The sequence below is a fragment of the Macaca mulatta genome, chromosome 5, assembly GCF_049350105.2.
Source record: "Macaca mulatta isolate MMU2019108-1 chromosome 5, T2T-MMU8v2.0, whole genome shotgun sequence".
Lineage (NCBI taxonomy): Eukaryota > Metazoa > Chordata > Mammalia > Primates > Cercopithecidae > Macaca > Macaca mulatta.
In genome coordinates, this window is record NC_133410.1 from 137,120,088 (window position 1) to 137,146,234 (window position 26,147).

The following is a 26,147-nucleotide window of genomic DNA, read 5'->3' on the forward strand; positions in this document are numbered from 1 at the left end:
CTACACCCAGCCTCCTATTTTGAAGTTTCTCTGAAATTTTACTGAAACAGTTAACTTACTTAGTTATAGAACAATTAAATTAGATGTAATATTTGATAATTCAAACAATGTACACATGCATATATTGATAAGTATATTTTAATAAAAAATGTTTTCACTGTGGAATATCCTAGAATTGTATCACATTAGAAAATTATTTAACCGACAAATGATTTTTTATTGTAGCAAAATTCAGTTAATATAAAATTTGCAATTTAAATAATGTCTTTCCCTAATGCCTGTAAAATTGCAAAATTGCAGAGTAACTTTTTTTTTTTTTTTTTAAAACACAGGGTCTTACTCTGCTGCCCAGGCCTGAGTGCAGTGGCACAAACAGAGCTCACTGCAACCTTGACCTCCCGGTTTTAAGCCTCTGCTTCTCAAGTAGCCGGGACTACAGGCGCGTGGCACCATGCCCGGCTGTTTTTTATTTTTTATTTTTATTTTTGTAGAGATTAGGTCTCTCTATGTTGGTCAGGTTGGTCTTGGACTCCTGGGCTCAAATGATCCTCCTGCTTCAATCTTCCAAAGTGCTCAGGCTACAGGTGTAAGCCACTGTGCTCAGCTCAGATTAAGCATTTTTAAAGCATACAATTCATTGTCATTTAGGACATTCACATTGTTGTGCAACTATCACCACTATCTAGCTCCAGAACATTTTCATCACCCCAGATGGAAACAGGAGACATTAAGCAGCCACTCCCCATCCTCCCCTACCCACAGCTCCTGGAAACTACTAATCTGTTTTCTGTCTCTATAGATTTGCCTATTCTTGGATATTTTGTGTAAATGAGATCATACCATTTACAGTCACAAAGCCTTTTGTGACTGGCTTCTTTAACTTAACATGATGTTTTTAAGGTTCATGGATGCTGAGGCATATCTCAGGACTTCATTCTATTTTAAGGCTGAAAAATATTCTGTTGGATGGTTATACCATGTTTATTTGTTTGTTCATGGATTGATGGACATTTGTGTTTTTTCTATCTTTGGCTAGTAGAAAGTAGTGCTGCTGTGAACACTGGTGTACAAGCGTCTGCTTGACTCCCTGTTTTCAATTCTTTTGGGTATATACCTAGGAATGAAATTGCTGGGTCATATAGTATTTTATGTTTGACTTACTGAGGAATCACCAAAAGGCTGCACACTTTACATTCCCACCAGCAATGTATGAGAGTTCTGATTTCTCCTTTCTCCATATACTCATCAGCACTTACTGTTTTCTGTGTTTGTTTTTGTTTTTTTTTTTAAATTATAGCCAATCTACAAATGATTTTAAACTTTGTTACAAATTCTTATCCCTCTGTGGGAGCATATTTATAACCCCGCATAGCGTATTTCTGGGACAGTTTTGATATTTGATCCACTTGCTCTCTGGGCAGAGGGAGTGTGATTTCTGTAATGCTAACTGTGCTCTCCAGCCGCCCGGCATTGTGTTGTTTGGGTGTCGGGGAGTGTCAGACTTGGAATGTTACTGTTGATTGCTGTGGACAGTTTTCATCTCTGAAGGGAAGATTTACAGGTTTGTGGCTAGAGTGAAGACTGTTCTTGGAGATATTTTTAACCACGTCCAAATAACTCCATGCCAACAAATATAAAATGAGTAATCATTCTTTTTGTTTTGATGTCAGAAAGAATACATTTGTAATAACTCCACTCTTTTTCTAAAAAGAAGTAGTGTCTTCTTCTGTCAGAAAATGATTTTAGACTGCAGTATTTGGCAAGTTTTAGAGTTTCACTGTCTATTTTGTGATAGTATAATAATGTTTTCTCCTTTGAAAGACAAATTTACACAGTAAGATATGTAAGAAGTTGAGTAAAGCAGCAATGTTTAAATACATTGTTATGTTCAGGTTTTAGATCCTGACCTGAATTTTAGAATAAATATACAAAAAAGGTGTTTTTTTTTTTTTTTTAGTTCATCTAGGGGTGATTGAGGCTACAAAATTTATGCCACGTTTTCAACTGTCAAGGCTGCTTTCAGAATCCAGAGGAGGCCTGTAAGTACAAAGATGCAGAGATGAATAAAGAAAGACAGTGGCACATTCTTTCTGTTTTTTCACAGTCTCCCTTAGGGTGTGAGTTAGGTGCTTATGTGGTGCAATTAAAAAAAATTATTGATTGGTTGGGTGCGGTGGCTCACGCCTGTAATCCCAGCACTTTGGGGGGCCGAGGTGGGCGGATCACCTGAGGTCAGGAGTTCGAGACCAGCCTGACCAATATGATGAAACCCTGTCTCTACTAAAAATACAAAAATTAGCTGGGCATGGTGGCATGCACCTGTAATCCCTGCTACTCGGGAGGCTGAGACAGGAGAATCGCTTGAACCCGGGAGGCAGAGGTTGCAGTGAGCTGAGATGGAGCCATTGCACTCCAGCCTGGGCAACAAGAGTGAAACTCTGTCTCCAAAAAAAAAAAAGAAAAAATTATTGATTGATTAGGGATGTGGGTTAAATGGTAGGCTGGTAGGCCACTATTAACTTTCTCATGTACTTCCCCAAAGAAGCCCATGAGGTAGAAACACAAATGTATGGATATCATTTTAACACTATACTATACTATTTGGGAAATATTTTAGTTTTATTGGGAGGGAAACATTTATTAGTATCTCAAAAGATGCTAGTCTTCAAAGTACTCACCTACCTGCCACAGGAACCATTACATAAGAAAATTAACGAAAGACCTGTAGAGAATAAAAGGTAAAGAAAGACTATATCTAATAGTTTCTAGCATATAAACACAGGATTTTAGGTAGCATTATTGTACAATGACGTGCATAGTAGGCTTTCAAAAAGCGTTTGTAGAATTAATGAGGGAAATGAATAATTCATTAATGAATAATGAAGAAAGAAAAAAATGGTATAAACTGAACTGAACTGAAATATTTAACTTAAAGGACCAAATAATCCAAAGAGGAATCTTTATTTGTTTCTGCTCCCAAAGAGCTTGTTTCGTATTTAGCTATAGTTCAACAATGTTTATTTAATGCCTTCTACATGCGAGGCACTGAGACGAGGTAAGAAGGTTAGATAGGGAATGAGAGGAATGTAAACAAAGATGTGTAGTAATAGAAGTACTTCAAAGGTCAGAGCAGACAGGAGGATGAAAGAGGAGGAAGACATTAACTCTGTCAAAGGTGGCATATTAGAAGAAATTAACGAAAGAATTGAGCTCAATTTTGAAGGTAAATGCTGGTTTATCAGGAAGACAATGGGCATGGAAATTCTGGGTAGCCAGAACAACATTGATAGTGATAAGAGGCAGTCAGATGCCTAGGCAGATAGAGGTGAGTCCCCAGCAAAATCCCACCTCCAAGTTGAAGACCATATAAAGCCTGGAAGCCAAGCTACAAGTTAAATCCTGGGACCAGATTGAGAACCTGTCTTCCCATTTGGTGTGCTTTCCTCTGATTGGTCTCTACCTTTTACCTATTATACATATACCTACCCTTTCCTAATTGGTTTTCTACACTGTGGTGCCCACCTTTGAGTGATGTCTTTGCTTTAAACTTTTTTGCATACTCACAAACCAATCAGCTGCACTCCCCATTCTGAGTCCATAAAAAGCCCCAGACCCAATCACACAGAGAAACCACCCGACTCGGGGGGTACCCTCCCCCAACCCCACATCCCTTCTTTTCTGAAAGCTGTTCTGTCACTCAGTAAAATCCTCTGCTCTCATCACCCTTCAGCCATCAGTGTGACGTCATTCTTCTTGGATGCTGGATAAGAGCTTAGGGCCCACTGAGCACAGGTACTCTGAAAAGCTGTAGCACTGGCCCTTGCCCTTGACAGCAGAGAGCAGCCTTGACAGCAGTCAGCGCGAGGGAGCAAGGGACCGACTGAGCTGCTAACATGCTGCTGTAAGGCTGCGGACAGTGGAACTAAAAGAGCTAATTATCACACTAACACCCACTCTGGGGCTTCAGGGTCATGGGCACACCTCCCTGGGCACTGCCCCATTCCCCTCGAGGTAACACGCCTGACTTGGCTGTGGGCCCTGCATGGAGCTTGCTCCTGTGTTGGTGGTCAGGGTGGCCTGCCAGGTTCCACTCTTGCTCGCTCATGTGCTCTCTCCTGCAAGGGGCTGAGCATGGCAGGCCGAGTAGAGGGGGCACCCCTGCTGCAAGTCCAGCAACGGGGCTGAAAAAAATCCTGCTTCGACATGGCTAAGATGTCGAGGCATGAACCAATGGAGTGTGCTCAGGAAATACAAATAGTTTGGCACTGAAGGTTCTGAAACTGTAAGGTTTGAGGAGAAATAGGGAAATATGAGGCTGAAAAGATACTACAGGCCTGTGTCATGGTGGCTTTGTATTCTATAATAAGGGCCTTGGGACTTATCTGGTAGTCACTGGAAAGCCATTCAATTGCTTTAAACAAAGGACTGACAACTGAGGTTTGGAATTCTTGTTGAGATTTTTTCTGAGGAGCAGTGTTTCTCCCAAGAGCACATACATTAAAATCTTCTGTTGTGCTTATTAAAAATTCAGAGCCCTGAACTCTATCCTGGTATAAACCAAAAATAAAATTCTAAGACCCTTGACCATCCCAGTGGACCCCTTCTCTTGGCAACGGCATTCCAAAGTTAAGTGGAAAAACTAGTTTTAGGCCATGATGGGAAGAGGGTGTTGGATCTCCTCCCTTTTGGAATTACCTAGAACAGACTTTTTAAGTCTGATAAGAAACATTTACAATCTATTCTCAAAGCCTGCTACTTGGAGGCTTCACCTGCATGATAAAACCTTGGTCTCCACAATTCCTTATCGTAACCTAGACAGTCCTAAGGCTTTAGACGATAACCTAACTGTTTCAGTCAATGCCAATCAGTAAGTATTTAAATCTGCCTATGACTTGGAGGCCCTTGCTTCCAGTTAGTTGTCCTGCCTTTCTGGACCAAATAGATGTACATCCTACATGTATTTGATAGATGTCTCATGTCTCCCTAAAATGTATAAAACTAAGCTATACCCCAACCACCTTGGGCACATGTTCTCAGGATCTCCTGAGGGTTGTGTCACAGGCCATTGGTCACTCATATTTGGCTCAGGATAAATCTCTTCAAATATTTTACAGAGTTTGACCCTTTTTGTCAACACTGGGTTTACTAAATCAGAATCCTGGTGGAAAACTTTGGAATCTGCATGTTTAACCTTCCAAGAGGATCCCCTTGCACCCTGCAGTTTTGAACACACTGCTCTTAGGGGTAGGGAGTTGAAAAGCTGGGGAAGACTGAATGCAGAGAGGTCATCTAGGAGGTGATATCATACTCCAGGTGAGAAAGTTTGAAGCAGTGTCAATGGGGATAGAAGATAGAATATGATAAGTTTGAGAAGTATTTTGGGGATAAAATCACATGTAGTTGGTGCTTGGATAGACTCAGTGAAGAAGAAAGTTTCAAGCCAGGTTTCTGTCTTAATTGGGTGGTGCATTAATAGTTATTATTAAAGTTTTAATAAGTTATACTTTTCCTTTTATATATAATTTTAAAAATTTGATACATTCCTAAATTTGATTATTGTTTCCTTTCAGGGCCAAATTGTTTTGTTGTTGAATTTTATGGTAGAAATAAAATGAAAAAAATATGTCACTTCGTTAAGATCTGTTATAGTCAACTTGTCAGGAAAACATTTATTTATTTAGTTGTAGATCCCAAAGTACCTATTTGCCTCTATGAATAAAATGAATACATAGCTTTATTGCTGATATCTCTGGGAGAAATTATATTTGCAAAACTTAAAAGTCTAATTCAGCATACAACCAAAGTCATTGGAAGTATCAGCCAATGAGCTGGAGACGCAGCAAGGCTTAGTAGATGGATCTTTCAAGTCAGGCAAAACCCAACAAAATTGTTAAATATGTGCATATGTCTCTGTCACTGTCCCTTTTCCATCTCTTCCTTTCTGGTCCTGTCCTGAAGAAGAGACTCCTACATACTACTTGTGTATATTGTTGCTATTAATTCTTGTTAACTGATGTGCTGACAAATAAGAACCAAACGTAGAATTCTTTTGGGAATGTGGTGGATATTATAATGCCCACCCATTTCTGCACTTCCCTACATTTCTCAGACTCCTGCGCAGTTAGGTTGGCCGTGTGACTGATTTCTGGCTAATGGAATGTGGGTGGAAATGGTGTTCTCTACTTGTAGGCTGCTTGATCTTCCATGCTCTGAATCTAAAATATCCTGCATATCTACCATGCTCTCCTTATCTCATTCCTGGTCCTCTAAAATGACTCCAAACATCTGCATCAGAGTTTGCATGAACAAGAAATACTTTTATCATGTTAGTCTACTGAGATTCCAGCTTATTCTGTAACATAGCATTGCCAACTCTGATCAATGCATAGGGGTATTCCCAATTTTATGGGTGACTACTAACGGTATTTAAGTTAAAAATGGATGAAACTAGGCTGGGTGTGGTGGCTTGTGCCTGTAATCCCAGCACTTTGGGAGGCCGAGGTTGGTGGATCACAAGGTCAGGAGTTCAAGACCAGCCTGGCCAATATGGGGAAACCCGATTTCTGCTAAAAAAATAAAAATATTAGCCAGGAGCGGTGGTAAGGGCCTGTAGTCCCAGCTACTTGGGAGGCTGAGGCAGGAGAATTGCTTGAACTCGGGAGGTGGAGGTTACAGTGAGCTGAGATCGTGCCGTTGCACTCCAGCCTGGGTGACAGAGTGAGACTCTGTCTTAAAAAGAAAAAAAAAAGATGAAACTAATGATGGAATGATAGGCATTGAGGTGACTCTTTAGGGATAAAGGAGAACTCTTCTGGTACAGACTTAAGTTACATCATGAAGATACCCTCCTTGAGCCCTAAGACTGTTACTTGACATCAGAACTTACCTTTTACTTGCCTGGTCCTGCTCCCATCATGTTTTCAGTTTTTTTCTTTTTTTTTCTTACTTACAGAGTGGGGTGATTAATACCCATGTGATGGAATTATTGTGGAGATTAAAAGAGATGCCATATGTAAAATGTCTAGACCAGCGCCTAGCACATAGCAGGCGCCAGAGCCATCCTGGGAGAGCATCAGAAATGCAATCCCATAATTAACTTTGTAAATTTCTGATGTGATTCACAGATGGGTGTTATTTACATTAGTGACATCTAGTAGTTTTAAAGTTCTTACTTAAAATTTGAACTCTCTAAATTTCCGTGTCATAGGGCTCTGACTACTCTGCCCAAGTTGCTGCATGGATAAATGTCCAATAAATGTTAGGTAGCTATCGTTGTTTTCCTATTGTTCTTCAAAAGGAAGTGAAAGCAACATTGCTGTTGTGGGGATTGTTTGTTCTCCAGGCTTGGGCTGGGAAGGCTGGATCTCCCTGGCAAGGCTGTTTGCTGGGCAGTGGTGTGCAACTGATTGGACTGGTGCCAGTCTGACTGACTTGTTTTAAAGGCCAGAACAACTAGACTGAACCATGGGCATAATAACTATGTGTTCTAATCATTGTTATCCTCAAATTGTTTCTTTCTGTAAACAAAAGCAGGAAGAGCATCAGATGGGGGTGGAGTGGTATATTTCGAAAGACCTGAGATCAGACCTCCATAGTTCCCAGCTTTGCTGCTGTGTGACAAGGCAGACTGATTTAGCCTCTGTGGCTTCATTTTCTCACCTTTGAAATGAGAGCATTAGACTAGCAGGGTGCAAGGGGATCCTCTTGGAAGGTTAAACACGCAGATTCTTAAGGGTCTTAAGGGTCCTTTCTCTAACCTACCAGAACCTAAACATAATTGAAGTTCCACTTGATCCAGCCTCTGTGAAAGAATGAATTCAAGGGAATGGTCCGGTATCTAAAAGGATTCTTCAAATATTTTTGCAATCTCTCAGTAAACTGCCAAAGTGGAGTGTGCTTTTTTTTTGAAGTGGAGTATTCTTTTTTAAAAAACAGCTTTATTGAGGCATCATTTACATACCATACAATTCACCCATTTAAAGTATACAATTCAATAGATGTTAGTATGGGGTATGCATTCTTACTATAGAAAAAGCATCTTAAAATCTATTGTTATCTTTGTTTTCTTCTACATGGATATCAGGTGATCCCCAAAGCTCTGAATCTCCAACTATTACCTCACAACCCCCAAACTCAAACTCCCTGGCATCTGTTCCACATGATTTTCTGGTCTCTCTCCCTCCTTTCTCTTGCCACCTCTCTCAGCTCTTTAATATATACACAAATGGGGACTTGTCCACTTTTCTGTTTTCCCTCTATTTGCTCATTATTTAGATGCTGAACAACAAAAGAGAGTCCAAGAGCAACCTGAACAGGTGAGAAATTTTCCCTTATTAGACATAAAAAGGAGGCATGAGTGTGAAGTCCCACACCTAAATATTCTTTTAAATTTCTGTTGCCCTAAGGGCACACCGTGACTTCTCTTCCACTTGTTCTTCCTCTGGGCAGTTCCAGTCAGCTTTGCCATTGTGCATAACAGGAAGTGGAGTGCTCTTGCAAGGAAGGCCTAGAGTTTCAGGAGACAAACCATTGAATTAATTTCTAACAGATTAACAGAGATTCCACTTGTCTCATTCATGCTGTAAAACTGCAAGCCTACAGTTGCATTTGTTTTCACTTCTACCTAAGACGAGCAGGGCTCTGATGCTATCTCTGGGATGGCATGGGTGTGTTTGTGCAAGGGCAGGCCTTCTTTGTCTGCCAGAGCAGGCCCCTGCCTGATAAGGCCACGCCAGGCCTCTCAGCTCCCTAGGGAGTCATCCCATGCATTGTGAAAATTTTACTATGACCCAGTTTGTTCCATGTGTTGTTTTGTTGAATTTCATACTGATGAACATCAATTATTATTAAGTGCCTGCTGTGTTCCAAATATGCCCTAAACATTTTATGTAATGCATGGGGGTCCTCAGTTCCATGTAGTTTTAAAATGGAGATGTATATATAAGCACATTGACATTATCATATTAGAACTAAATAGAAGCTTATCTTTTAGGACAAATTTGAATTCTTTTTTAAAAAAAATTGCAAGTATCTTTGTAATTGATTAATAAACAATACATTGTTTATTGTAAATTTTTTTGTAATACAGAGATGCATGAAGAAGAAAGTATAAAGGATGAGAAATTCTGCTTCCTAGAAATAACTACTGTTAGAGTTTTGATGAACATTCTTTGAGACATCTTGCTATACATACACACACATATATATTATACATACATAATTTTACATAAATGGATTTATAATAAACTTACTATTTGTAACCTGCTTTTTTTTTTCACTCAGCAATATGTCAGGAACTAGTTTCCCTATCAATAAATGTAGACCCACATAATTATATCCAATTGTAGCAGAATGTTCAATTATATCACCTGTAATTTAATCCCTTATTAATGGAATTTAAATAATTTCAAATTCTTTAAAACATTATAAACAATCATTGCACCTGTCTCCAATTATACTCTTAGCACACATTCCCTGGAGGTGGATCCTTTGTTGGGTCAAAGGATATGAGCATTGAAATTTTTGAGACATAATGCCACACTTGACTCAAACACCAACCCCCTTGATTCAGATGCTGTTGATGCCCCGCCCATATCTTCTTAGTCCACTCCAGAAGCCTCTCAGATGGAACAAGTTTATAGCCTGTTGAGTGTCTCTGCCAGGAATATTCGCTAGCTGTGGAGCCCATTCACAGTCAGGGAAGCATGAAGTGCTGGAAGTGCACTGGGAGTTAAACGATGGGGACTTGTGGATAAATGCTTCAGTTTCCTTTCCCCGAGGTAGGACTATTCTAATGTGTGTTGTACACAGTCCCTAGGAGAATTTAGCCTAGTTGCATGTAGTAGTATCCTGCTCATTAACTTGCAAGTTATTTGCTTTCCTCCCTTACTACCTGACTGCCCCACTCCTTTACTGGGCTTCGTTGGACTTCTACTCAAATCCTACTCTCAGGGTCCACTTTCACAGGAGCCCAGATGAAGACATACTTCATATTACAGGTGAAAGTTGTGGTAGGTACAATAATGGCTCCTTAAAGATATCCATATCTTAGATTGCTGGAACTTGTGAAAATGTTACCTTACTTGGAAAAAGGGACTTTGGAAATGTAATCACGTATGTAATCACATCTTAAGAACCTTGAGATAGGAAAGTTATCCTGTATTATCTGGGTGGCCCTGATATGATTACAGGCGTCCTTAAAAGTGGAGGAGGAAGGCAGAAGAAGAGAGTCAGAAGGAGATGTGAAGAATCAGAGATGCAGCATTGCTGGCTTTGAAGATGGAGGAGAGCCATGAGCCAAGGAGTGTGGGTGACCTCTAGAAGCTGGAAAAGGCATGAAAACAGATTTACCCCTGGAGCCTCCAGCATGAAACCTAGTTCTGCTGACACCTTGATTTTAGCCCAGTGACTTCTGTATTGGACTTCTAATCTACAGTACTGTAAGATAACAAATTTGTGCCACGTTTGTGGTAATCTGTTATGGCAGCATTAAAAAACGAACACAAATGTTAAACAATACAAGGCAACGGATGCCAGAAGCATCATATGGCAGTGCCTATTGTTCCAAAAGAGGAACGTGAACAATGAGGCTGAGAAAAGGATGAAATCATGAAACTTGTTCCTTCCTCTTGAGCACAGAGTGGTTTGCTGTGGGTGTTTAGAGTAGTGAGTTAATGACCACTAAATATAGGCCTGTGGCCGGAAACTGTCCCAATGAGCTGAGGGTTTGTACGAATTTTAATTTACTTGAAAATTCCGTCAGGTTTCTGAAAATTTTAGTGTGTATAAAAATTATCTGGGAAAATAAAAAGTTAAAAAAAAAGATCATCTGAGGAATTTGTTTAAAATGTAGATTCTTGGATCCCATTTGCTGGAGGTTCTAATTCAAAGGTCTGGAATAAGGTCCAGGAATTTGCATTTAAAACCAGATTACTCTGACACACATTGCTTTAAGGGACTCTCCTACTAGAAACCCCTGCTGTTTGACAGTTGTGGGGGAGGTCTACACGGCACCCACTTTGTCAGGCAGTTTGCATAGGTAAAGATCAGAAGAGAAAGGAATCACTAGAAATTTTCTATTATTGTATCACGTCCAAATATCCTAGTTTTGTTTCTGTTTGGGGGTGTCAGTCACAACAGTCATTAGTATCAACCGGAAGCCCGAATGTAATAGATGGGGTGGCCTGTGTCACCAGAGGCAGAGCATCTGGGCCCTGGGCCCCTGAGGATTGTCTGATCTTATGATTGGTTTGCTTACAATAGCATTTTCTCATTTGGCTGATGGGCGAATCGTTTTCAGATGACCTTGGACAGCCGGGGTAGTTTGGCTGTTACTAACTGGAAGCTGCACACTCAAACATTTGGAATATCCTGAGGATTACAGATGTGCTGAAGGGTGTCTTGGATCTCCTCCAGTGAGGGTTTCAGAGGTCATCTGAAAAGAATGCTCGCCTCTGCCTTGTGCCTTTTAGAAGGAGGCTCTGTGCTTGTCTAGCTTTATGCAGCTCTCTGAAATGTCAGAAGATAAGAAATGCCTCTCAGCACGAAGGCTTCCAGACACATATGTGACAAGAAATTTGGCATCAGCTTTACAAGTGTCAGATGTCTAGGATAAAGCAATATGGGTATAGTATTTCTGGTGCTATTTTGGTGCCTTGTGCATGAGCCTGCAGCATTAGAAAAACTGCTTTTCAGCTTTGGATGATAGCCTTACTGGCGCTCGGCATGCATGTCTGAAAGTACAGTTGGGTCATATTCTAGTTATGGTCCACAGCAAGTCACCTAGAGTTGTGATATTGAGCTTTAAGGGAGTGCCCTTGAGGCACACGGGCATTTCACAGCCTTTGACAACTTGAGTGGCACAGCCACAGAGACTGTCATCAGATGGTGCCATATAAGCCTTAATCAACTCTTGCAACACCCGTGCAAAGTTGGTAAACACTCTTATCCTCGCTTTTCAGGCAGGGAACTAAAGCAAGGAGAGGTCCAACAGACAGGGTCACAGACTCAGTCAGTTCACTTATCTTACTGTTGAATGATCTCAGGTGAATGAGATCAGAACAAATTTCTACTTTCTCTAACGCAGGGAATATGTCTCCTGGCGAGAGAGCATTTTTGGCACTTTGTGACTTGCTGAAAGACTTGAAGTTCCCAGCCTGGCTGTGGCTGTTCATTGGTTAAGAGCAAATGCCTGGGGCACTTGGCTTAATGACTGTCATAAGCAGTGTGAAAAAATGTGTAAGAAAAAACAAAATATGGTAATGTAGAGAGGTTGTTAAGGCAGTAATATCCGATAGGAGTACTGTGTATAAAGTCTGAGTGATAATACAACCCTCTTACCCAAGGTATTTGATACTGGCTGAGGCCTCTTTTATTTATTTAAAATCCAGTGGTGAGCTCTAAACACCATAGTTTAAGAAGATAAAAAAATACTTACAGTGGAGAATTTTCTGAATGATTGAAAAATGGAAGTAGAAGACCCATGAGAAAAGATGAAAGCATTGCTGTTAATTTGTGGAAAGAAAGTTGATGGGAAATTATGAGGTCTGTAAATATATCATAAGGTTTTTAGAGAAGACAAATTAATTTTCCACTGATGACAAAACTTGAAAAAGTGGGTTTATCTTAGAGATTGAAAGAGTCATAGGAAAGAATCTTCTGGTGTTGAGAATGGTTAAAAACCAGACTAGGCTACTTAGAAAGGAATTTCTCTCTTCCGAAGGTCCTTAGTAAATAGGCTAAACCATCCCGGCATGATCAAGGTTAATGATGTCAACTGGTGTCTCCAGCGCCCTAAGGTCGGCTGCCAGTAGTGATCATGGTCGGATTACTTTTTTTTTTTTTTCAACTTTTTAGTTTGAAATAATTTTAGACTTACAGAAAAGTTGCAAACTAGTATACAGAGTTCTCATATATCCCAGCTTCTCCTGATGTTAACATTTTACACAACCATGATCAAATGATCCAGTGATCAAAACTAACAAATTAACATTGCTGCAAAATGGTGTAGGGGCTTTGAGTGAAGGGAAAATAGGTAGGACTGTGGACTTTCACAATCCTTCCATGGAGCAGACTGCTTTTATTTATTTATGTTGGAATTCCATGTACTATTTTATTTAAACAAATAGTTCTATTGCAAAAATTTGAAAACCAAGTTTAGGAAGAGAGATAGTTTAACTGACCTCTACTACTAAGATTTTGTGCTTTTGATAATTATATCATTTGTCAGATAATTAGAGGGTAAATGTGTTTGGTAAAGACATTTGTGGATGCAATGTAATGCTACATATACATTTTTGTTCGTTTCTTGATCCATTCAGGTTTGTTCTGCTGTAAGCAGGTTATTTGTACTTGCTTGCTCTCCAGCACCAAAAACCAAGACTGGCACATAGTCTATGCTTAATTAATATTTGTTTAATGGGCCAGGTGTGGTGACTGACACCTGTAACCCCAGCACTTTGGGAGGTTGAGGTGGGTGGATCATCTGAGGTCAGGAGTTTGAGACCAGCCTGGCTAACATAGTGAAACCTTGTTTCTACTAAAAATATAAACAATTAGCCAGACGTGGTGGCACGTGCCTGTAATTCCAGCTACTTGGGAGGCTGAGGCAGGAGAATCACTTGAACCTGGGAGGTGGAGGTTGCGGTGTGCTGAGATCACGCCACCGCACTCCAGCTTGGGCCACAAGAGTGAAACTCTGTCTCAAAAAAAAAAAGAATTGTTAAATGGAATCAAATTGGCATGTTCACCCTTTTCTGATTTCTTCACATGCCTTGCTCCTTATTCAAATATCTGCGTAGGCCTTCCCTGACCATCCAAACTAAAATAACCTTTTTTTCTGTTATCTCTCACTTTTTTCTCTTTCACCTGGCACTATTTTGTTGTTATTATTCACAGCACTCATTATTATCTGAAAGATGATTTATTTGTTTGTTAAAATTGTATGATCTGTCTTCTACTAACAGTAAGCTCCTTGAGGACAATGACATTTTCTTGTTGAATCTCTATGGGTTCTAGGGAATGGTATCCCATACCTGAAAGTTTATATGAAATATTTGTTGAACGAATGAATGAATGAAGACACGGTCACCTATACTTTGAAGATAGAAGTAAGTTAACTTCAGAAGGCTTCACTTAAACATCTTTGAATTCACAATTTGCATATATGGAAATATGTGATAATTTTTTCAATTAGAGCATTGTATTTATAAATTTCCTTTTGCCTTTCACTGATGTAAGAAAATTAGTTCTTATTTTAATCTCAAATAGTGACCCTGTAGCTGGTAACCCTGTAGGAATATTTTTGAAAGAAAAAGGATAAATTCTATGAAACTCTTTGAGCTCTAAGAAAGATGATAACTACATTTGAGAAGTTGTATTGTCATGATTAATTAGTGTTATACAAAAGTGAGAGACTCACACAGCCCTGTCAGTGTCATGGGAATCACAGTGCCTATGGTGTTAATGGGAACCAGATCCAATTAAGTGAATTAAAATAATTTAAAATATTATGGATGTGGGCATCCCACAGAATGGCAACTGGTGCATTTCTCAGGGCCAACCTCATCTATACACAGAGAAAGACTCAAAATGGTCATGTTATCTATGTATGTATATGTGTATGTGTATGTGTATTATGTGTATGTGATTAAGGTGCCCCAAGAATATCTGCTGTTACATTTTTTTGTGTGCATATAGGCAGCAGAGTGGCACAATACAAAAGTGCTGGGCCCCTGAAATACTTTATGCACAGAGGCAAAACAAACAAACAAACAAACAAAAAACCTCATCATGACTCAGTTGTGCAAGATTTCAGAGAGGGTGATTTAGGGCAGCTCAGTCTGGAGCTCTATGCTTTCCTCACGGCATTTAAGGCTTAAGAGCTGGAAAAAGGTTTCCAGTTAGTTACTGAATGTGGTGGGCAGAATAATGGCCCCCCAGAGATGTCATGTCTGAATCCTTAGACTGTGAATATGTTAGGTTACATGGCAAAGGGGATTTAAGGTTCAGATAAAGTCAGTGTTGCTAATCAGCTGACCTTGAGATTGGGAAATTATCCTGGATTATCTGGGTGTGCCCAGTGTAATCACAAGGGTCTTTAAAAGTGAAAGAGGGAGGCAGAAGAAAGTGTGATAGTATAGGGATGTGAAGAAGACTCAACCAGTCCTTCCTGGTTTTGAAGCTGGAAGCGGGTCATGAGCCAAGGATTAAGGGCAGCCTCTAAAAAGCTGGAAAAGATCAGAAAATGTTTCTCCCCTAGAGCCTCCAGAAAGGAACACTGTCTGGCCAACACCTTGATCTTAGACCAGTGAGACTCATTTCTGCCTTCTGACTTCCAGAAGTGTAAGATAATCAACTTTTGTTGTTTTTAAGCCACTGAGTTTATGGCAATTTGTTACAACAGCAATTGGAAGCTAGTATACTGAGTCTCATTCATACCCCTATGAGACCTTCCACAATCTCATCCCACCCAACCCACCTAACTCTCCAGCAAAGTCTTCTGCTTGAGTCAGATCGGTTTCCTCCCTCCTTCCACATACATTATGCTCTTTCCCACCTCCTAGTTGTTCTCCCTTCTGTGGGTTTCTCTGGTTGGGAAAGAATTTCTCCCTCCTGCTAGTGTAAATCTGTATGGACATGGTTTCTTCTTCCCATAAACTGCTAGACCAACCTGGATCACCCCAACTCTGCAGGTGATCGGATGTTAAAATATTTCAATCAAAATGGACTAAATTTCTGACGTGGGCTATAACTGATGTCATGAAGATGAGGAGGATTTAAGGCTTACTTTTTTTTTTTTTTTTGAGACGGAGTCTCGCTCTGTCCCCCAGGCTGGAGTGCAGTGGCACGATCTCGGCTCACTGCAAGCTCCGCCTCCCGAGTTCACGCCATTCTCCTGCCTCAGCCTCCCGACTAGCTGGGTCTACAGGCGCCCGCCACTGCGCCCTGCTAATTTTTTGTATTTTTAGTAGAGATGGGGTTTCACCGTGGTCTTGATCTCCTGACCTTGTGATCCACCCGCCTCGGCCTCCCAAAGTGCTGGGATTACAGGCGTGAGCCACCGCGCCCAGCCTAAAGGCTTACTTTAATGGACATACAGATTGACTAGTTTTTCAAAATGGTATGCTGTATGCTAGAACTGAAATGTGTTTATGGTATTGGGGGAAGGAAGAGAAAGGATACCTGATTGCCTAAAGTGGGGCAGGTGTGAGGGTCACAGATTGGATTTAGGTAAAACCTTTGAGAAGAGGATTCCTGGGTTGCCTCATGAATGGTGAGGAGTTTGTGAGGCAACACAAGGATGGGAAAGGCTACTTCAGGCAGAGAAAACAGCTAGTTCAAAGGAGAGAGGTGTAAGATATGTTTTATGCAGGAACTACAAGTTGTTTGGCATAACAATAGTGGGTTAAGAAGAAAGGGACAAGAAATTAGGGTAGAAAGAGATAGAAGGCAGATAGCAAATGGTTTTCTAGGTCGGGCTAAGTGGTTTGTAGATAGAAGGATTTAAGCGATAACATGATTTGTGTTTTAGGAAAATTCCTTGGATTGCAACAGGGACAATGGATGTGAAAGGGTTGAGGCTACAGGCAGAGAGAACTGTTGCGAGGCTGTGGTCTAGAGCAGGAATCAATAAGGCCTGAACTAAGGCATTGATAGGAGATCAGGAGTGGGGAATTGGCACAAGAAATAGGAGGGAGAATCAACAGTGAAGAGGCCATGGAGTGAGTGGTGGTACCCACTCTTTGAGATAGGAAAATTTATTTCATGAGGAAATAGGTATTAAGTTAAATGTTGGATTTAAAGTACTCACAGAGTATAAAGATGGATATGCCCAGCACACAGTTGGTATCAACTTCAGGAAAAGCATTTAGGATCTAGACAATTTTGGAATCATTAGTGTATAGGTGAGTGTGCAAGAAGAGAAGAAGGGAGAACCATGTAAATATGTGGGATGAGAAAAAATGGTTCAGGAAGCTTGAAGAGACCCAGGAGATAATGGTGTCCCAGTGTCTTAGTTTGCTCTGCTATAACAAAAATAGCACAGACAGGTGACTTGCACAACAGAATTTATTTTTCACAGTTTGGGAGCCTGGGAATTCTGAGATCAAAGTGCTGGCAGATATAGTGTCTGGTGAGGGCCCTCTTCCTGGTTTGCTGATGGCAGTCTTCTCGTTGTATCCTTAAGTGGCAGAGAGAGAGAGAGAAAACCGCTCTTTTGTATCTTTTTGTGAAGGCACTAATTCCATTGAGGAGGGCTTCGCCCTTAGGAACTAATCACCTCCAAAAGTCCTCACGTCCTAATACCATCACCTGGGGGGATTAGGATTTCAACATATGAATTTTGGGAGGACATAAACTTTCTGTCCATGATAATGCAATAACAGAGGGAGGAGATTGTGACAAGGTGAATGCGACAGCATGGAAAGCCACTGAGAGGTCAGGTGCAACGACGAACATTTTTGTTATATTTGTGTGACCTTGTTGCCAGAGTTTCACAGAAGTGTGTGAGTGAACATCAGACGTTGAGAGTGAATAAGAGGTGAGGAAGTGTGAAAACCCATGGTGACCAGCACTTCCAAGAAGCTGGGCTGTGGGAAGTCAAAGGTGGAGATCAATGGCCAAGTTAAGAGAGAGTTCAACAGTCTCTGGGAAGTGCTGAGTGGCAACAGCCTTTGAAAAAATGCTATTAAAGATACAGGAGAGAGATAGGTAGAGAGAGAGGAAGGAGGAATTGTTATTGGAAAAAGAAGACAAATAATCTAGTATAGGTAGACAGTCTAGCTTTCAATGAGTGGAGGATTCCTTTTAACTGAGATGTGATGCAGGTTAGTTTATAGGTTGTGGAGTGGAAACTGGGTATAACAAGCTGGCTGAAAGGATTCACAATCAGTAGCCACCATATATGAATCGAGGGTCATTTTTTAAGGGGGGCAGGGTTTGGGGAGGAGGCTTGGCAGAGAAGACAAGCTTTAGGATTTGCCTATGGAACTGAGTTGGGAACTGTAGTCTGAAAAGTCAAGGAACTTTGTATTTTGGGTATTGGATGGCTATTTCACATGGATGTTTATTTTACCTAAACTGACTTCAGAATTAGAGTGGAGAGGAACTTGGTGAGTCAGGTGATGAAGCTCTCAGTAAGTGCATTCAGGTGGTGGTTTTGGTCACCTCTATAATAACTCAGCTTTACTCCCCCTAAGGAATTGATGGAAGCCAACCCTGACAGTGTAACAAAGCTCATCTGCTAGTAACAGTGCTTTATCTGACAACAGCAAGGCGATTGTGGGAAGGAATGGAGGAATGGAGGAATGGAGGAATGGAGGAATGTTGTATGTGATTTCAAAATTGGCTTATAAGATATGAACTCTGAATTTCTTGTGCCTTTCTGGGAAGGAAAAAAAATATCAATACAGATAATTTCTACTGTTGGCTGCTGCACCGAAAACTCGCTTAACCTCAAAGATAATTCCTATTTGTTGGAGCCAAGAGAGTAGCATTTTTGAAGGACTGAGTTGTTAAAGATAAGATTGAGATCTTCATTCCAAGGGGATCAAAAGAGATAAAAGTCTTTCACTTCATGAACTCTGTATTCACTTCCTGTGGCTGCTGTAATTAATTACCACAAACTTGTTGGCTGGAAATAACAAAAGTTTATCCTCTTACAGTTTTGGGCCAGAAGTTCAAAATCAAGGTGTCAGCAGGGTCCTGCTCCCTGTGAAGGCTCTAGTGGGGAGTCCTGCCTTATGTCTGCCAACTTTTGGTGGGTCTAGATGTTCTTTGACTTGTGGCTAATAGCTCTAAACTCTGCCTGCCTCTTCACAGGGACTTCCCTGTGCTTGTGTCTTCTTCTTTTCTGTTTCATATAAGGACACTGGTCATTGGATTTAGGACCTACGTGGATAATCCAGTTATCTCAAGATTCTTAACTTAATTATGCCTGCAAAGACCCTACTTACAAGTAAGTCATACAGGTTCTTGTTGGGCACATCTTTTGGGTAGGACCAACATTCAACTCACTACAAAGCCCAAAAGATTTAAAAATTTGTATCAGTGAACCTGATTACCTCTCCAAAGATATATATATATATATATACATATATATATATATATATATATTTTTTTTTTTTTTTTTTTTTTACTTCAGAGTGCCTTGCCCTTTCCCATAAAGCAGTGTAGGGTACACATTGCTCAGTAACTAGGTTTTGGGTTGGCATAGAATTATGTAGAGTCCATGCTGAGAAAACAGGTGTTGTTTTAGATGACAGTAATTCAGCAATGTCTAGCTTCATTGATAACAGACTTAATCTACTGATTTGGGTTGACCCCTTGCATTTAAGGAACCAAAGGGAAAAATCTTATAGGGCAAAAACATCTACATCTAAGGCCTGTGCTTCATGTATGGCCTAAACATATGCTCTAAATATGAGAAAAGTTTTAAGATCTTTGCTTTGCATTGGAAACTATAGCTGGCAAGATCTAGCAAAACTTACAGAATAGAGATTCCAACAGGACCTACAGGACAGATCTGGAGCCCTGGCAATGCTTTTCAGGGGGCACTAATATAGTTTGGTCAATGCAGCGGTCCCTGAATCATTCTGTATGTAGTCAGATCAAAGATTGACATGTGCAAATGAAGTGATTCCAACAACATTAACATGCTGATTGCAGCTAAGTGCACTGCTTGTTCAACAATTCTTTAGTAGACTAAAAAATATTTAATTGAAGTAATGAGAAACCAAAAACATTTCTATTTCATGATATTATAAAAATATGTTCCTCACGCCTTCAGCTAATAGTTCTCTATTTGTGATTCTCAACTATCTCCATCTCTAGTCATTAATTCTCATTTGTACTTCTGTCTCAAACTGAAAACTGCTTACAGGACATTTCTAATCAGAAGTTCTGCCATCAAGTCAGTATTTACATGTTCAAAACTAAGGTAATATTATCTAAGAACCCCAGCAATCTTTTCCCAAATCTTAGTTTCTGTTATTGATGACATCTGTTATTGATATTATAGTCCCTGAGACTTCCCAATTTGAGAGCAAGTTATAGCAGAAAAAAAGTCTGGAATAACTGTTAGGATTTGGGAGTTTAGTTTAAATTTGCTGCTCATATTTTCATAATTTTGGTTAATTCACATAACCTTTGGGATCTATTTTCTGATGTGCAAAATGAAGAGCCTGGGCTGGCAGCTAGATGACTTATACATTTATTTAGCAAACTTGTTTTCTGCATCAATGATGTGTCAGTAGGTCATTCACAGAGCCAGGTATGGGAGTTCAGTGTTGATTGGGCCTGGTTCCGATCCTGACATGGTGGACCTGTTCTCTGTTAAAGCTCTCCTGCATCAATCTTTCACTGAACTCCACTGATTCTGCTTTGGCCCTTCCTTCTGTCTTGTGCTGCTGGCCCTTCAGTCAAGATGGGGGCACTGCAGAGCCCCCATCTAGTTCCAGCTCTCCACACCGAGCCGTGCTGCACAGGGCACTCTCGTCAGGTCGCTTTCCTCTTCAAGGATCTGATTCTTGCAGCCGGGTGCAGTGACTCACGTCTATAATCCCAGCACTAAGCTCAGGAGTCTGAGACCGGCCTGGGCAACATGTCTCCACCAAAAATACAAAATATTAGCCAGGCCTTGTGGTGCACACCTGTGGTCCCAGCTACTCGGGAGTTAGAGGTGCGAGGATAGCTTGAGCCCTGGAGGTGGAGGCTGCAGTGAGCCAAGATTGCACCACTGCACTCCAACCTGGGTGACAGAGTCAGACACTCCCAACAACCATCTTAATTGAAAAAACACACACACACACACACAAAAACTGATGCTTCCTGTTGTCCCTTATAAGTGACGTCCCAGTTAAGACTGTTGTCAGGGGTCTTCTTTAAACTGTCCTTATCTTCATGTCTTGCTCTATGAAACCGCTCCTTAGTTGTGTTACTCTCCTTATTCTTCCCCTCAAGTCTACCTGTCTGCACTTACTAAGTCTCCATCCTAAGATACTTTCCCCCACCTCACCTCCTGACTAACCCCAATCAGTGAAAGCCACAAATTCCTGAGAAAGGTTTCCCCAGAACCCACAGGCCACCATCCTCACCCCTGGGCCTGTAGCATATATTTTGCATGTTTTGGACATTTGGTTACATCTACTCGGGAGTTAGAGGTGCGAGCTCTTATTTCTTTCATGGCCTAGCCCAGGCCCAGAAACCTGAGAGTAGAGGTTAAGGCTGAACCCCCTAAGTCGGGCTTCCTGAGTCCTTAACATGGCTTCATCTTTTCCTAGCTCTGCGACTGTGGCAATTTACTTATCCTCTCTGAACTTCCTTTTCCTTACTTGTACAATTGAGACAACAATATTGCCTACCTCAGTTACTCACTAGTTCACGAATAGTTATTATTTACTCCAGTTAATATGAGTAAAGTGTTTAAGACAGATCTTGCTATGTAGTAAGTGATTAAGAAGTGTTAGTTACTGCTGTTTCATTGGATTAGTGTAAGAATTAAATGACATAATTCATTTAAAAGCCCTCACTGTAAGGCCGGGCATGGTGGCTCATGCCTGTAACCCCAGCACTTTGGGAGGCCAAGGTGGGTGGATCACAACATCAGGAGATCAAGACCATCCTGGCTAACATGGTGAAACCCCGTCTCTACTAAAAATACAAAAAAAATAGCCAAGTGTGGTGGCGGGTGCCTGTAGTCCCAGCTACTCGGGAGACTGAGGCAGGAGAATGGCATGAACCCAGGAGGTGGAACTTGCAGTGAGCCGAGATTGCGCTGCTGCACTCCAGCCTGGGCAACACAGTGAGACTCTGTCTCAAAAAAAGAGAAAAAAAACCACAAGAAAAACCCCCGACAACAACAACAACAAAAAAACCCCCAGTGTAGTACCTGGCCTGTAGTAAGAATTCAATATTTTATTTAACAGGTGATGAGGCTTGGTGGAAAAGAAAATGACCATAGTCATTGTATTAGTCCATTTTCATGCTACTGATAAAGACCATATCCCAGACTGGGAAGAAAAACAGGCTCAATTGGATTTACAGTTCCACATGGCTGGGGAGGCCTCAGAATCATGGCAGGAGGCAAAAGGCACTTCTTACGTGGCTGTGGCAAGAGAAAAGGAGGAAGAAGCAAAAGTAGAAGGCCCAGATAAACCCATCAGATCCTGTGAGACGTATTCACTATCACAAGAATAGCACAGGAAAGACCAGCCCCCATGATTCAATTACCTCCCAATGGGTCCCTCCCATAACACGTGGGAATTCTGGGAGATAAAATTCAAGTTGAGATTTGGGTGGGGACACAGCCAAACCATATCATTCCACCCCTGACCCCTCCAAATCTCATGTCCTCACATTTCAAAACCAATCACGCCTTCCCAATAGTCCCTCAAAGTCTTAACTCATTTCAGCATTAACCCAAAAGTCCACAGTCCAAAGTGTCATCTGAGACAAGGCAAATCCCTTCCACCTATGAGCCTGTAAAATCAAAAGCAAGCTAGTTACTTCCTAGATACAATGGGGGTATAGGCATTGGGTAAATACAGCTGTTCCAAATGGGAGAAATTGGCCAGAACAAAGGGGTTACAGGGCCCATGCAAGTCTGAAATCCAGTGGGGCACTCACATTTTAAAGCTCCAAAACGATCTCCTTTGACTCCAGATGTCAAATTCAGGTCATTCCGATGCAAGAGGTAGGTTCCCATGGTCTTGGGCAGCTCCACCCCTGTGGCTTTGCAGTGTACAGCCCCCTTCCTGACTGCTTTCATGGGCTGCTGTTGAGTATCTGTGGGCTTTTCCAGGTGCACGGTGCAAGCTGTTGGTGGATCTACCATTCTGGGGTCTGGAGGACGGTGGCCCTCTTCTCATAGCTACACTAGGTGGTGCCCCAGAAGGGACTCTCTGTGGGGCTCTGACCCCTGATTTCACTTCCACACTGCTGTAGCAGAGTTTCTCCATGAGTGCCTGCCCTTGCAGCAAACTTTTGCCCGGGCATCCAGGCATTTCCATACATCTTCTGAAATCATAGTGGAGGTTCCCAAATCTCAATTCTTGACTTCTGTGCACCCGAAGGCTCAACACCAATGGAAGCTGTCAAGGTTTGGGGCTTCCACCCTCTGAAGCCACATCCCAAACTCTACATTGGCCCCTTTCAGCCATGGTTGGAGCAGCTGGGACACAGGGCACCACGTCCCTCGGCTGCATATAGCATGGGGACCCCTGGGCCCAGCCCACAAAAAACACTTTTTCCTCCTGGGCCTCCAGGCCTGTGATGGGAGAGGCTGCTGTGAAGGTCTCTGACATGGCCTGGAGACATTTTCCCCATGGTCTTGGGGATTAACATTAGGCTTCTTGCTACTTATGCAAATTTCTACAGCCAGCTTGAATTTCTCATGAAAAACGGATTTTTCTTTTCTTCTGCATCATCAGGCTGCACATTTTCTGAACTTTTATGCTCTATTTCTCTTTTAAAATGGAATGTTTTTAATAGCACCCAAGTCACATTTTGAATGCTTTGCTGCTTAGAAATTTCTTCTGCCAGATACTCTAAATCATCTCTCTCAAGTTCAAAGTTCCACAAATCTCTAAGGCAGGGGCAAAATGCTGCGAGTCTCTGGTCTCTGCTAAAACATAACAAGAGTCACCTTTGCTCAAGTTCCCGACAAGATCCTCATCTCCATCAGAGACCACCTCAGCCTGGACCTTACTGTTCATATCACTATCAGCATTATTGTCAAAGCCATTCAGCAAGTCTCTAGGAGGTTCCAAACTTTCCCACATTTTTCTGTCTTCTTCTGAGACCTCCAAATTGTTCCAACCTCTGCTTGTTACCCAGTTCCAAAGTCACTTCCACATTTTTGGGTATCTTTTCAGCAATGCCCCACTCTACTGGTACCAATTTACTGTATTAGTCCATTTTCATGCTGCTGATAAAGACCTACCCTAGACTGGGGAGAGAAAGAGGTATAATTGGACTTACAGTTCCACATGGCTGGGGAAACCTCAGAATCATGACTGGAGGCAAAAGGCACTTCTTACATTGCAGCAGCAAAAGAAAAGGAGGAAGAAGCAAAAGCAGAAACCCCTGATAAACCCATCAGATCTCATGAGACTTATTCACTGTCACGAGAATAGCATGGGAAAGATCAGCCCCCATGATTTAATTACCTCGCAGTGGGTCCCTCCCACAACATGCGGGAATTCTGGGAGATACAATTCAAGTTGAGATTTGGGTGGGGACACAACCAAACAATATCAGTCATAATTATTGTCAAATAATTAAAATCTATGAGTTAGCATTATAATGATCTCTATTTTTTTTTTTAAGGTGAGGAAACTGAGGTTAAGAGAGGTTAAGTAACTTGGCAAGGTCACATACCTAGAAACTGAATGGAGCAGATTAAACACCCAGGAAGCCTGACTGCAGAATCTGTACCTTTTAAACCATTATTCCTACGCTTTTGGCCCCAGACTAGGCAGTATGGGGGAAATGTTGATCTGCTGGTGAAAACAAACATGGAATTTGGGCTCACATAATCCAGGTTCCCATCCTGTCTTTACCACTCACTTGGACAGGATATTTAATCCTTCAGCGGTTACATTTCCTTATCTGTGAGATGGGGACAGTAATACCTCCCTTGTATGACTGTGGTGGGAATTAAAGAGGTAACATAAGTAAAGCTCCTAGCACAAGGCCTGGCCTTTAGTAGGAATTTAATACATTTTAGACTTCTTTCTCTGCTCTTTGAAAATTTGAGCTAAAAGTGATATCTTTTAGTGCCTTTAATTAGTCTGTGATAGGGATTAAAATGCAATGTATGGCTAGAGACACAGCCTGCAAGACCAGGCATTCCATTGCCCTGACTTGGTGTTATAAATAACCAAACACGGCTGGTATTAAGGACATGTGAACACCTGGCACAACTTATTCACGACTACTGTCAGTGCAGTGTTTCTAATTAGTGGAGTTCTTCCTACAAGTTGTGGCACGTCTCAGTAGGGAAAGTCTTTTGCCAAGCAGGTGGGAGTGAGTAAAGAATTTGAGATTGTGAATTGTCTGAGTTGGGAATGCTCAGAAGTGTACATGAGGAGCAGAGAATGCTGGGCCTTTGCACAGGCATTTCGGTGAGCCTTTTGAAGGTCAGAGCCTGCTGATGAGAATGCTGCTGGAATTTTCCAAGGATTGTTTTATTTTAGTCTTTGGACTGAGTGTTGGTGATGACACAATCTGTGGTTGAAAATAGCTTGAATAATTAGGTTAAAAGCAACTTAATGTCACAAGATGTTAATAAAGCCAGCTACTTGGAATTCATCTATAGGAATTCCCTTCCCAAACTTGACTCCCGAGTAGGCATAAGTTACATGATATGTTTCCACAGCCAGTAAGAGCAAACATTGGCCTCTTGCATATGTTGTAACCTTCAAGTAGGCAGAAGAGAGGTTACACTTTCCTTTTCTTCCTTTTAAAAATTTAATCAAGACGTGTTACCTTACACAGAGTGGATGATCTCCCGCAACTTCACTGCTTGCTCTGAAGGACAACTGCTGGCCAGTGCATTGAGCAAAGATGATCGGCACCTTGGGTTTCCATGTGTTTTCCTGTTCTGTTTCCCTTCTGAACTCTCGTTTCAAAGATGTTTCATAGTAGAAGTCTATCCTGTTTTATGGGATTAGTTTAGGAATGCAATTATTTCCTACTTAATACTTTTCATCAATATATTAAAAATACTTCATATTCATGATATAATAAAAGCAGTTGACCCTTAAGAATAAAACCCTCAAAATAGCTACCTGAGAAAAATATGAGTGATTTTCTCAGCTAGATTAGATTAAACAAGTAGGGCTCTGAAGCTGGACTTAGATCAAATTCTGACTCTGCCACTTATTAGCTGTGTCATCTTGGGCAACCACTTCTCCTGTCTAAGCCTCATAGGGTTGTCGTGAGAATTATATGAGACAATGTGTGTAAAGCCATAACACAGTGCCTGGCATGGAGTACCTCTCAATAAATGTCTGCTACTTATATTATTATAAACATGAATATTACAAAGATTTGCAAGGTTGGACTCTCCAAGAAGAGAATAAGACGGCATTAGAAAAGCCCCTTAACTTGAAACAGGCCAAGCATATTATTCTGGGGAAACTTGATGA

General features: G+C 41.2%; 1 long non-coding RNA gene across 1 annotated transcript in view; it reads left to right on the top strand.

The window, feature by feature from the left end:
• Positions 1-1,403: 1,403 nt before the first annotated feature.
• The window catches only part of LOC106998496 (uncharacterized), a 124,744-nt gene continuing 100,000 nt past the window's right edge, over positions 1,404-26,147 (top strand). The window contains exons 1-2 of the long non-coding RNA XR_013417298.1: positions 1,404-1,561; positions 1,958-2,039. This is a non-coding gene — a long non-coding RNA (uncharacterized LOC106998496). The remainder of the gene's footprint in view (positions 1,562-1,957; positions 2,040-26,147) is intronic.